This window comes from Salvelinus alpinus, chromosome 14 (assembly GCF_045679555.1).
Source record: "Salvelinus alpinus chromosome 14, SLU_Salpinus.1, whole genome shotgun sequence".
Classification (NCBI taxonomy): domain Eukaryota; kingdom Metazoa; phylum Chordata; class Actinopteri; order Salmoniformes; family Salmonidae; genus Salvelinus; species Salvelinus alpinus.
The window spans coordinates 5,418,654-5,431,931 of NC_092099.1; positions in this window are offsets into that span (position 1 = coordinate 5,418,654).

A 13,278-nucleotide genomic window follows, 5' to 3' on the forward strand; every position below is an offset into this window, starting at 1 on the left:
GCAACCTGACTGGGATGGAACTTTGTGGTACACCAACGATAAGCATGCCAAACAAAGAAAAGGACAGGTGAAAGGACTTTAAAACAACAACTATAAATCCTACAAGGAGCTGTTACATCTGCAGGAGAATAGCTTCAAAAGCTTTGTCCAAATACTGGTAGAGTCAACAAACAAAAGAATGAACGATCTGACCAGAGAGGTCCTGGACCTGAAAAACAGTCTGCACATGAAAAGGGTTGAAAAGGGACTGCAGCAACATACGACACATCCATGAGAAACGACACCAGCAATGTCTGTGAATCTATGTTAACAATGACAGGGAAACAGGAATAGCTTGAAAGACAATCGAGGCAAAATAACATTGTTGTGAATGGAATGCCAGTCTCCACATGAGACCTGGACGGAGTCTGAAGAGAAAGAGAGGAGAATGATTGATGATACAACTCCATGTGCAGCTCATTGCTATGAGTAGAGGGTGAAAGACTTTGGAGAAGCACCCAATCCGTTCAATTTATTGAACGGAGTGAAGTAATGGATCTCTAAAAAGTACACATATGTAACTAAAGTGAAGGATTAAATTGAAACTAGCTGGAGGAAACTCCAACACGGTTGCTGAAGTGAAGAATTAAATTGAAGCCTTAGCAGGAAGGGATCTCCATCTGTATCTAATTTTTTTTTAAACTGCTATTGAAGCCTTAGCTGGAGGAATTGTTGCATTTCCAGTGTCGTTTTCGTTGCACTTGCATTCAGTAGAATCTATGAAACACATTAGTATTATGAATAGTATTGGCGTAAAGTGGGAGAACCAAGGACACGGTGGTTTCTGATGTTGTGAGATTATCGCTAGTGTTTACAGGACAACTGGTTCTGAGCGATTAGGATCAGGACTTGACATTTTAACAGTAAACAACTGAATCAAAATGGATGACTGCAGTGTAGACGTTATTATGAGTACATGTTGCATGGATTGCTAAGGCATAAGGTTAAAGCTATAGTTCTGTACCTGTTTATTAATGTTATGTATTATGTCATTTTATGTAGTTATGTCCTTCGCCTGTAATTGTCAATTAATGTTATGCATTATGTCATGTTTTAAGTGTTGTGTGGACCCTAGAAAGTGCTTTGGCTATAGCTAATTAGGATCTTACTAAAATACCAATACATTCTAAATGGATCAATTGAAGACTGACGTGGAGCCCTCTGGCCCAGGTGACAGACCCCAATGGATAGTGATACAATTCCTGAGGTTCAAAGACAAGGTGGCTGTTATGGAGAGAGCCAAGCACTTAAAGAGGAAACACCATCTTTCTTAAGATATCTTAAAAATAACTGATCCCAGCCATAAAGGCTACCAGACAGTGCAGGGACATTGCCACAACAGGCTCATTGTGTCACGACTTCCGCCGAAGTCGGTCCCTCTCCTTGTTCGGGCGGGGTTCGATGGTCGACGTCACCGGCTTTCTAGCCATCGCCGATCCACTTTTCATTTTCCATTTGTTTTGTCTTTGTCTTATACACCTGGTTTCAATCCCCCAATTACTTGGTCATTATTTAACCCTCTGTTCCCCCATGTTTGTTTGTGAGTGATTGTTTCTTGTATTGCGGTCTGTTATGTGTGGCCTTGGATTTTATTGACGTGTATTGTATTACTGTTGAGTAAAATGCGTACTTTACTCTTATCTGCTGTCTTACGCCTGACTCATCTACACCAGCTACACACAGACGCATTACACATTGTCCACCCTCCCACAAAAATGCTTGAAGGGGTAAGAGAGCCAAGCAGATGGGTTCATAGTTTCAGCCCTGAATCCAGATTGACTGCTTGCTTGTTTTTGTTCATATTATATCTATCTCTAAAAAGCTACCAAGGAAAGGGCAAAAAATAGCCCATATTATACATACGTATAGCCTTAGAAATCAGGTTTATGAAATCAATAACTTTCTAACTTCAGATAACATTAATATATTGGCCATCAATGAGACTCAGATAATTCCTTTGACTATACGGTAGTAGCAATAAAGGAATATAACATTCATAGAAGAAAAACACTGGGGTGGTGTCATTGTAAATGTGAGATATGTTGCTGTGAAGTTCAGAGAGGATCTCATTCCAAAGTTTGTTGAAGTGTTGTGGTTGCTGCTTCACCTGCCACATCTAAAGCCTCTTATTTTGGGGTGTTGCTATTGTCTTGTCACGCCTGCTCCCGCTCCCCCTCCCTGGCGCTTGAGGGCACCAGGCGGCCCATCATTACACACACCTGTCACCATCATTACGCGCTTCATGGGACTCACCTGGACTCTATTACCTTATTGATTGCTTCCCCTATATCCGTCACTTCCTCAATTTCTTCACCGTGTCTGCATTAATGTTGTTTTGTTCCCCTTGTCCAGACACTGTCCTTGTTCTGTTTCATGTCCGTTATTTATTAAATATTCAATCCCTGTACTTGCTTCTCGTCTCCCAGCATCTGTCCTCACATAGCCACCAAGTGATAGCAGTCAGTATCTGGATAATATGTGTGAAATGTTTGTTAGTGTATGTGATGTTAACAGAGTGAGAGTAGTCACCTGAATATAGACTGGTTTTCATCAAATTGTCCACTCAAGTGGAAGCTGCTCATTGTAACCAGTGCCTATAATCCGGTTCAGGTTATTAAAGTGGTTTGAACTTTGAATCTCAAAATGAGGTAGAGATGATAAAGTCACCTCCCGGACAATCACTGGTACGGCTGATTAGCTGTCCTAAGTAAAGTGTCTTTGAAAGAGAATTGAAGAAGGACCATCCTACTACTTTGCTCAAAACATCGTATTACGCTACTCTCATCAACCCACTGAGAACCATTGACCCGGCAGGCTAGCCCATCTTCAAAGAAGCATCTTCAGGAGCGAATGGAAGGAAAATCAACTCTGTAGTTCTGTTTTGTATTTGTATTTATCATGGATCCAGTCTCTGCTGTTCCATAACGTGTTTTTTAAGGTGTTTTTTATCCGTTTTTTTTTTATCTAAATCTTGCGTCAGTTACTTGATGTGGAATAGAGTTCCATGTAGTCATGGCTCTATGTAGTACTGTGTGCCTCCCATAGCCTGTTCTGGACTTGGGGACTGTGAAGAGACCTCTTGTGGCATGCCTTGTGGGGTTTGCATGGGTGACCGAGCTGTGTGCCAGTGGTTTAGACAGACAGCTCGGTGCATTCAACATGTCAATACCTCTCATAACTACTTTCAGCCAGGAGAGATTGACACGCATATTATTAATATTAGCTCTCTGTGTACATCCAAGTGCCAGCCGTGCTGCCCTGTTCTGAGCCAATTGCAATTTTCCTAAGTCCTTTTTTTGTGGCACCTGACCACACGACTGAACAGTAGTCAAGGTGTAACAAAACTAGGGCTTGTAGGACCTGCCTTGTTGATAGTGTTGTTAAAAAGACAGAGAGTCGCTTTATTATAGACAGACTTCTCCCCATCTTAGCTACTACTGCATCAATATGTTTTGACCATGACAGTTTACAATCTAGGGTTACTCCAAATAGTTTAGTCATCTCAACTTGCTCAATTTCCACAGTTGAGGATAGTTGAGGTTTAGGGTTTAGTGAGTGTTTTGGTCCAAATACAATGCTTTTAGTTTTAGAAATATTTAGGGCTAACTTATTCCTTTCCACCCACTCTGAAACTAACTGCAGCTCTTTGTAGATTGTTGCGGTCTTTCAGTTGCAGTAGTAGCTGACGCGTATAGCGTTGTCATCCGCATACATAGAAACGCTGGCTTTACTCAAAGTCAGTCGCATGTCGTTAGTAAAAATTGAAAAAAGCAAGGGGCCTTAACAGCTACCCTGGGGAATTCCTGATTCTAACTGGATTATAATTGATAGGCTTCCATTAAAGAACACCCTCTGTGTTCTGTTAGACAAGTAACTCTTTATTCACATTATAGCAGGGGGTGTAAAGCCATAACACATACGTTTTTCCAGCAGCAGACTATGATCAATAATATCAAAAGCTGCACTGAAGTCTAACAAGACAGCCCCCACAATCATTTTATCATCAATTTCTCTCAGCCAATCATAATTCATTTGTGTAAGTGCTGTGCTTGTTGAGTTTCCTTCCCTATAAGCATGCTGAAATTCTCTTGTCAATTTATTTACTGTAAAACAGCATTGTATCTGGTCAAACACAATTTTTTCCAGAAGTTTACTAAGGGTTGGTAACAGGCTGATTGGTCGGTTATTTGAACCAGTAAATGGGGCTTTACTATTCTTGGGTAGTGGAATGACTTTAGCTTCCCTCCAGGCCTGAGAGAACACGCTCCCTATTAGGCTTAAATTGAAGATGTTGCAAATAGGAGTGACAATATCATCTGCTATTATCCTCAGTAATTTTCCATCTAGATTGTCGGACACCGGTGGCTTGTCTTTGTTGATAGACAACAATCATTTTTTCACCTCTTCCACACTAACTTAACGGAATTAAAGTAGTTTGCAATATCAGTGGGCTTTGTGATGAATGAGCAATCTGATTAAATAAATGAAGGAGCCGAGTTGGCTTTTTTCCCCCAGAGTTTTATTTAAGGTGCCCCAAAGCTTTTTACTATCATTCTTTATATACTTTATCTTTGTTTCATAGTGTAGTTTCTTTTTATTCAGTTTAGTCACATGATTTCTAAATTTGCAGTACGTTTGCCATTTAGTAGGGCTGCCACACTAAATTACCATACCTTTTGCCTCATCCCTCTGAAGCATACCATTTTTCAATTCCTCATCATTCCATGTGGATTTAACAGTTTTTACAGTCATTTTCTTAATGGGTGCATGTTTATTATTAACTGGAATAAGTAGTTTCATAAATGCATCAAGTGCAGAATCTGGTTGCTCCTCATTACACACCACAGACCAACAAATATTGTTTACGTCATCAACATATGAATCACTACAAAACTTATTGTATGACCTCTTATACACTATATTAGGCCCAGCCTTTGGAACTTTGGTTTTCCTAGATGGCTATTATATTGTGATCACTACATCTATGGATTTGGATACTGCTTTAAAGCAAATATCTGCAGCGTTAGTAAAAATGTGATCAAATCATGTTGATAATTTAATTCCTGTGCTGTTTGTAACTGCCCTGGTAGGTTGACTGACAACCTGATCCAGGTTGCAGGCACTGGTTACAGTTTGACTTTTTTTCCTGAGTGGGCAGCTTGATGATAGCGAGTCAATATTTAAATCACCCAGAAAATATACTTCTCTGTTGACATCACATACATTATCAAGCATTTCACACGTTTTCCAGATACTGACTGTTATCACTTGGTGGTCTATAGCAGCTTCCAACCAGAATGGGCTTTAGGTGAGGCAGATGAACCTGTAGCCATATTACTTCAACAGTATTTAACATGAGATCGTCTCTAAGCTTTACAGGAATGTAGTTCTGAATATAGACTGCAACACCGCCTCTGTTGGCATTTCTGTCTTTTCGGTAGACGTTATAACCATGTATTGCTACCACTGTATCATCAAAGGTATTATCTAAGTGAGTTTCAGAGATAGTCAGAATATAAATGTCATCTGTTACAAGCAAGTTATTGACTTCATGGACCTTGTTTCTTAGGCTACATATGTTAATATGGGCTATTTTTAGCACTTTTCTGGGTTGCTTGATTGTTTTTAATGCTTTACTGGGAAGCTTATCAGAAGTAGACTTGCTCGTGTTACTTATATTGGAGCTGATAGTGCACGGTGAGCTGCATAAAGTGGTCTTCCTACTATTGCACACCGCCTCAGTGCTAACAGTGTAACTCTGGTTTATAGGCTCATGATTACTGCTTACAATAGCTGTAGGAACAACAGATGTATTCGGTGCAATTAGAGGTACATAAATTAACTTACTTACATTGTGTTTACCAATGCCCCTAAGATCATGTACATTTGATGCAGCATTATGACGACTCATTGTCACAACAGTAGGGATTAACTGAGCTGGTCTTGGATCATTTACCAGTCATTGTTTCAACGCAGCCTTGAAATGAGTGGACAGAGTCCAGGAGCCAGGATGATTTGGTTGGACTCCTTCATTCCTGTAGAGTATTTTCTTGTCACGGACCCCCCTGGGAACTTTATTTATGCACACCTGTCCCCTATTCCCACTGATTAGTACTTGTATCAGTGTGCCCTTTGGTTTCCATTGGGCTGTTGATTATTGTTACAATGTCCGTTGGTGCATGTGAGTACCTGTGTTGTGGGTTTTGGGCTTTCGTGCACGTGTAGATTGCGCAGAGGTTTATGGGTCTCGTCCTGTATGTTAATGATGTGTGTTATTTATTCCAGGTAATCCTCGCTCTTTTGTTTTGGGTTTCTACCCTGTGTGTTTTGTTACGTGTTTGTTGGGTCTTCGTCCCCGTGCCCTTACACGGCACGCCGTAATTTGGGTGAAATAAAAACCCATATTACACATTCCTGCACCTGTCTCCTGTATCATTCATCCCAGTGTGACACTTCTGTTTCCAAAAGGTGTCAAAGTTATCTATAAAAGTGACTCCAGCAGAGCTACAGTAGTCTTTCAGCCAGATGTGTAATGCCAGCAGTCTGCTGAATCTTTCACACCCGCGGCCCAACAATGGTACTGGACCAGAAATTAACCATTTTTTTAACCATTTTTTGGAGTCTTTTAACTTCTCTGGACCCAAACGTCCCACCGGCCAATAGCCAGGGAGAATACAGCGCGGCATATTCAAATAACATGATATAAAAATCAAACTTTCATTAAATCACACATGTAAGATACCAAATTAAAGCTACACTCGTTGTGAATCCAGCCAACATGTCAGATTTCAAAAAAGCTTTTCGGCGAAAGCATAAGATGCTATTATCTGATGATAGCACATCAGTAAACAAACAGAGTAGCATATTTCAACACTGCAAGCACGACACAAAACGCAGAAATAAAATATAAATCATGCCTTACCTTTGACGAAATTCTTTTGTTGGCACTCCAATATGTCCCATAAACATCACAAATGGTCCTTTTGTTCGATTAATTCCGTCGATATATATCCAAAATGTCAATTTATTTGGACCGTTTCATCCAGAAAAACACAGCTTCCAACTTTCGCCAAGTCACTACAAAATATATCAAAAGTTACATGTAAATTTACCAAAACATTTCAAACTACTTTTGTCATACAACGTTAGGTATTTTTAAACGTTAATAATTGATCAATTTGAAGACGGGATGATCTGTGTTTAATACAAAAAGAAAGCAAACTGACGCAACTTTTTTCATAACGTGACTCTCTCCAAATATTTACTTCATGTGACCCTCATTTACGATAGCCCTACTTCTTCACTACACAAAGGAATAACCTCAACCGATTTCCAAGGACTGGTGGCATCCAGTGGAAGCGGTAGGAACTGCAAGCAAGTCCATTAGAAATCTGGTGTCTCTAAAAAAACTCATTGAAAAGACAGTGACATCAAAAAAATACAAATTCTGAATGGTTTGTCCTCAGGGTTTTGCCTGCTACATAAGTTCTGTTATTCTCACAGACATGATTCAAACAGTTTTAGAAACTTCAGAGTGTTTTCTATCCAAATCTACTAATAATATGCATATCTTATATTTTGGGGATGAGTCGCAAGCAGTTGAATTTTGGCATGCTATTTTTCCCGAAAGTGAAAAAGCTGCCCCCTGCTCTCAAGAAGTTAATGCTAAGATCAGTTCTTTAAAATCTATGTTCAAATGTTCTAGCCCTCCTGATGTCGTTTGACCCCATTTGGACTACGACAGTGTCAGCTCCCGGCGTTCGACAGCGTTCAATAGTTCAGGACAACACGACAAGTCACCGGATACAGGACAACTACAAAGAAGGACAACAATATGAGACTTGTCACAACCATTTGGGACAATCAGAGCCTTACAAGCGTGCCGCAAGAAGGCCATGGCCACCGAGAGAGATCTGGCGAACCAAGACATTTCATGTAAATATATTCATGATTTCTTTCTCAAAGAGAGCGGTTGTTCGTGTGCAAAGTGTCTGATTACTCAAAGTTGTCACGCCCTGACCTTAGATGCTGATGATTCAACCTTATAGAAGTCAGTGGCCACAGCTAGTGAAATCATTGCAACACTAAAGGCGTGCTGCACCATGAGCTGGGCCATCTCTTTGGCAGAGGGTAGCTTGGGGAGAGGAATGAAGTGGGTGGCTTTGGACAACGGTCCACTACTGTCAGGATGGCAGTGTTGCCATCAGACAACGGGAGGCCCGTGACAAAGACCAGGGACGGTGAGGGACAGGCAGCGGTTGAAGGAGTCTTGTTTTTGCGCACAGATCGTGCAGGCTGTGACAAATACAGAGATGGCAACAAACGCAGAGACGTGCGGGACCAGGGTAGGCCACCAAAAGCGTTGCCGCACAAAGGCCAGGGTCCAACTGGAGTGGGCCCACTCCAGGACTGAGGGGCGGACAGTGTGAGGAAAAAAATATCTGGTTATCTGCCCCCCCCCCTCCCCCCGGGGTTCGGCTGGGAATGCTGCGCCTCACTGACCTGCTTCCCTATTCCCCAGATAACCATGCCATCACCAGGCACGAGGTGTGAAGGATGGTGAATCATTTGTTTTTCAACAAGACAATGACCCAACACACCTCCAGGCTGTGTGAGGCCTATTTGACCAAGAAGGAGAGCGTTGGAGTGTGGCATCAGATGAGCTGGCCTACACAATCACCCGACCCCACCCCAATTGAGATGGTTTGGGATGAGTTGGACCGCAGAGTGAAGGAAAAGCAAGCAACAAATGCTCAGTATATTTGGGAACTCCTTCAAGACTGTTGGAAAAGCATTCCAAGTGAAGCTGGTTGAGAGAATGCCAAAAGTGTGCAAAGCTGTCATCAAAGCAAAGTGTGGCTAATTTGAAGAATCTAAAATCTAAAATCTATTTTGATTTGTTTAACACTTTTTTAGTTACTACCTGATTCAATATGTGTTATTTCATAGTTCTGATGTCTTCACTATTATTCTATAATGTAGAAAATAGTAAAAATAAGAAAAACCCCTGAGTAGGTGTGTCCAAACTTTTGACTGGTACTGTAATTAAAAAAGTAAGTGTTCCAGTATAGGCAGGGGCATCAGTAAATAGGGAAACTGGGATATGACAAAATAATTAATCTGAGTGATTTTTCCACAAATAGACAAATATTTACCTTTAGCAAGATCTTGTCAGTTTTTGCTAGCTTTCTATAATATTTTTTTTGATTGACATAATTTATTTATTTTCAGGATATATGAATTCCGAATATGTCCACTTCACCGTCATACCATTTTATTCATTACTACACGGTAATGTAAAAGTTGTATTTTTTTTTTAGCAATCCAATACATAATATGGTACACATATCATAGTTCTGTTGTATTCCGGAGAGATTAGAGAAATTATCTAGATCCTCTATGAGGCAGAGATACATATTGTGGATTTTAAAGAAAACATGAGTCGTCAGCGTTCAATGACGCCTTTGTACTTAAGCCCTGAATTTCTATCACCTTGATATGCTGCTGTATCGGATTTTATTAGCTAACATTTCTATGGCCATAAATGATATGCCGATAATGAACCACCTTGTTTTACTCCTCTTGACAGTTTAATAATTTCTCAGAAGTAGCCATTATTTACTATTTTACACCTAGGGTTACTATACATAGTATAGTGGTGAAAGAAATAAAAGCTGAAATAAATCATTCTCTGTACTATTATTCTGACATTTCACATTCTTAAAGTAAAGTGGTGATCCTAACTGACCTAAGACAGGGAATGTTTAATAGGATTAAGTGCCCGGAATTGTGAAAAACTGAGTTTAAATGTATTTGGCTAAGGTGTATGTAAACTTCCGACTTCAATGTATATACTTGTTCTACTCAATTGTTTGTAAACAATGTAATTGTAAACAAACACTGTTTAGCCTCTTAAAATTGTCCTTTTGTATCCATAGCTCTATTAATGAATTTGAGAGTGGTTACATTTCTCCACCCCCAATTCCTCAGCTTTTTACCAAATCAGTGGCGGGGTTTGGCTTTGTTGTTGTTTGAACTGCATATTGCCCCTTTAATAACCAATGGGTTTACACTGAGTGCACAAAACATTAGGAACAACTGCTCTTTCAGTTAAATAGACTGACCAGGTGACTCCAGGTGAAAGCTATGATCCCTTATTGATGACACCTGCTAACCCTGTAGTTCTAAGCCATTAATTCGCAATATCTACTAAACAAACATATGGAATTGTTTTAAGTTGGTCATAAAATGTATCATTTAGCCATTTGATTAGGAATTTTATGACCCCTGTAGGTATAAAAAATATATACAAAATGATTTGAAGTGTCTGTCTTATATCTGAGAGATGTAAGAAAACTCGACCCTTGTTTTGTCTCATTTTAGTGTATGGATGTGCTAGAGCCAAACAACCCGAAGCTGTCGTGTTCATGGGAGTCTCCCGTTTCGATATTGGTGACATGTATTTTTTTGTAGCTCACATGGTACGGGTTCTACAGACGGGTTCTTCATGATGATTCTCTTGTCCAGATACTCTCATGTGTAGAAAAGGCCGCTTTCACAAGCCCTATGTTATGGAATATGTGCAAACTTTATAATGGTGAAAAGGCAGGATTGAGCTGCAGCCTCTACAAGAAACGGTACGTCTCTAGCATAAACACACAGGGAACTTTTCAAGATTCAAAATGACGTCACTGTTTGACGTTGTGGACCATCAATCGACTTTAGGGGGATATTATAAATCAGTGTAGATGAAGGGGAGGAGACAGGTTAAAGAATGATTTTTAAGCTTTGAGACAATTGAGACATGGTTTGTGTATGTGTGCCATTCAGAGGGTGAATGGGCAAGACAAAATATTTATGTCCCTTTGAACGGGGTATAGTAGTAAGTGCCAGGCGGACCGGTTTGAATGTGTCAAAAACTGCTGGGTTTTTCACGCTCAACAGTTTCCTGTTTGTATCAAGAATGGTCCACCACCCAAAGGACATCCAGCCAAAATGACACAACTGTGGGAAGTATAGGAGTCAACATGTGCCAGCATCCCTGTGGAAAGCTTTCGACACCTTGTAGAGTCCATGCGCCGATGAATTGAGGCTGTTCTGAGGGCAAAAGGGTGTGCAACTCAATATTAGGAAGGTGTTCCTAATGTTTTTGTACACTCAGTGTATATCAAGATTAGGACCATTGAACAGATTCCTAGATGGCAGATTGCATGTGTCTTAGATTAAAAAACACATTTACATTACCAAGTCAATTAATTATAGCTTTCACCTGTATGCAGATGAAACTGTGTATGCTATTGCCATCGCAGCTGACCAGGTTCTGTCAGAGCTGCAGAAAGCCTTTGCTGAACTGAAATTGGTACTTAACTTCTTTATGATAGGGGGCAGCATTTTCACTTTTGGATGAATTGCGTGCCCATAGTGAACTGCCTCCTACTCTGTCCCAGATGCTAATATATGCATAGTATTATTACTTTTGGATATAAAACACTCTGAAGTTTCTAAAACTGTTTGAATGATGTCTGTGAGTAAAACAGAACTCATCAGGCAGGCAAAAACCTGAGAAAAAATCCAACCAGGAAGTGAGAAATCTGAGGTTGGTCGATTTTCAACTCAGCTCCTATTGAAGATACAGTGGGATATTGGTAATGTTGCACTTCCTAAGGCTTCCACTAGATGTCAACAGTCGTTAGAACCTTGTCTGATGCCTCTACTGTTTAGTGGGGCCGAAGGAGAGAGGAATGAGTCAGGTCTGCCATGAAGTGACCATGCTCTGACCATGCGCGTTCACGTGAGAGCGAGCTCTGTTCCATCGCAATTCTGAAGACACAGGAATACTCCGGTTGGAACATTATTGAAGAATTATGTTAAAAACATCGTAAAGATTGATTCAATACTTCGTTTGTAATATAACTTTTTTAACTTTTCGTCCGTACCGAGTTTCGAAAGTGTACTGAACGCTAGAACAACAAGGAAGAATTTGGACATAAATGATGGACATTATCGAACAAAACGAACATTTATTGTGGAACTGGGATTCCTGGGAGTGCATTCTGATGAAGATCATCAAAGGTAAGTGAATGTTTATATTGTTACTTCTGACTTCTGACTTTACCGAACAAAACATACATGTATTGTGTAACATGAAGTCCTATGAGTGTCATCTGATGAAGATCATCAAAGGTTAGTGATTAATTTGATCTATATATCTGCTTTTTGTGAATCCTCTCTTTGGCTGTAAAAATGGCTGTGTTATTCTGTGAATAGGCACTCACCTAACATAATCGTTTGGTTTGCTTTCGTCGTAAAGCTTTTTTGAAATCGGACACTGTGGCTGGATTTACAACAAGTGTATCTTTAAAATTGTGTAAAATACATGTATGTTTGAGGAATTTTAATTATAGGATTTCTGTTGTTTTGAATTTGGTGCCCTGCACTTTCACTGGCTGTTGAAGAGGTGGGACGCTAACGTCTCACGTACCCTAGAGAGGTTAAAATTGGTTAATTTGGTGCCTCTAGGTCAATTCAGGCAGATGTTAGAGGGTCTTTTTACTGAAGAATGTGTTTGTTTCATGTGATTGTGTTTTGCTTTTCATGTATTGTGAAATTGATTTGTATATAGATACAGTGCATTTGGAAAGTATTCAGACCCCCTGACTTTTCCCCCCAAAATTACATTACAGCCTTATTCTAATATGGTTTAAATAAATACAAATCTGTGCCCTCCATCATTCTTAAATCGAAGAAGTTTGGAACCACCAAGACTCTTCCCAGAGCTGGCCGCCCGGCAAAACTGAGCAATCGGAGGAGAAGGGCCTTGGTCAGGGAGATGACCAAGAACCTGATGGTCACACTGACAGAGCTCCAGAGTTCCTCTGTGGAGATTGGAGAACCTTCAGAAGAACAACCATCTCTGCAGCACTCCATAATCAGACTTTTATGGTAGAGTGGCCAGATGGAAGCCACTCCTCAGTAAAAGGCACATGACAGCCTGCTTGGAGTTTGCCAAAAGGCACCTAAAGGACTCTCAGACCATGAGAAACAAGATTCTCTGGTGTGATGAAGCCATGATTGAACTCTTTGACATGAATGCCAAGCGTCTGGAGCAAACCTGGCACCATCCCTACGGTGAAGCTCGGTGGTGGCAGCATCATGCTGTGACAATGTTTGTCAGTGGCAGGGACTAGGAGACTAGTCAGGATCGAGGCAAAGATGAATAGTGCAAAGTACAGATAAATC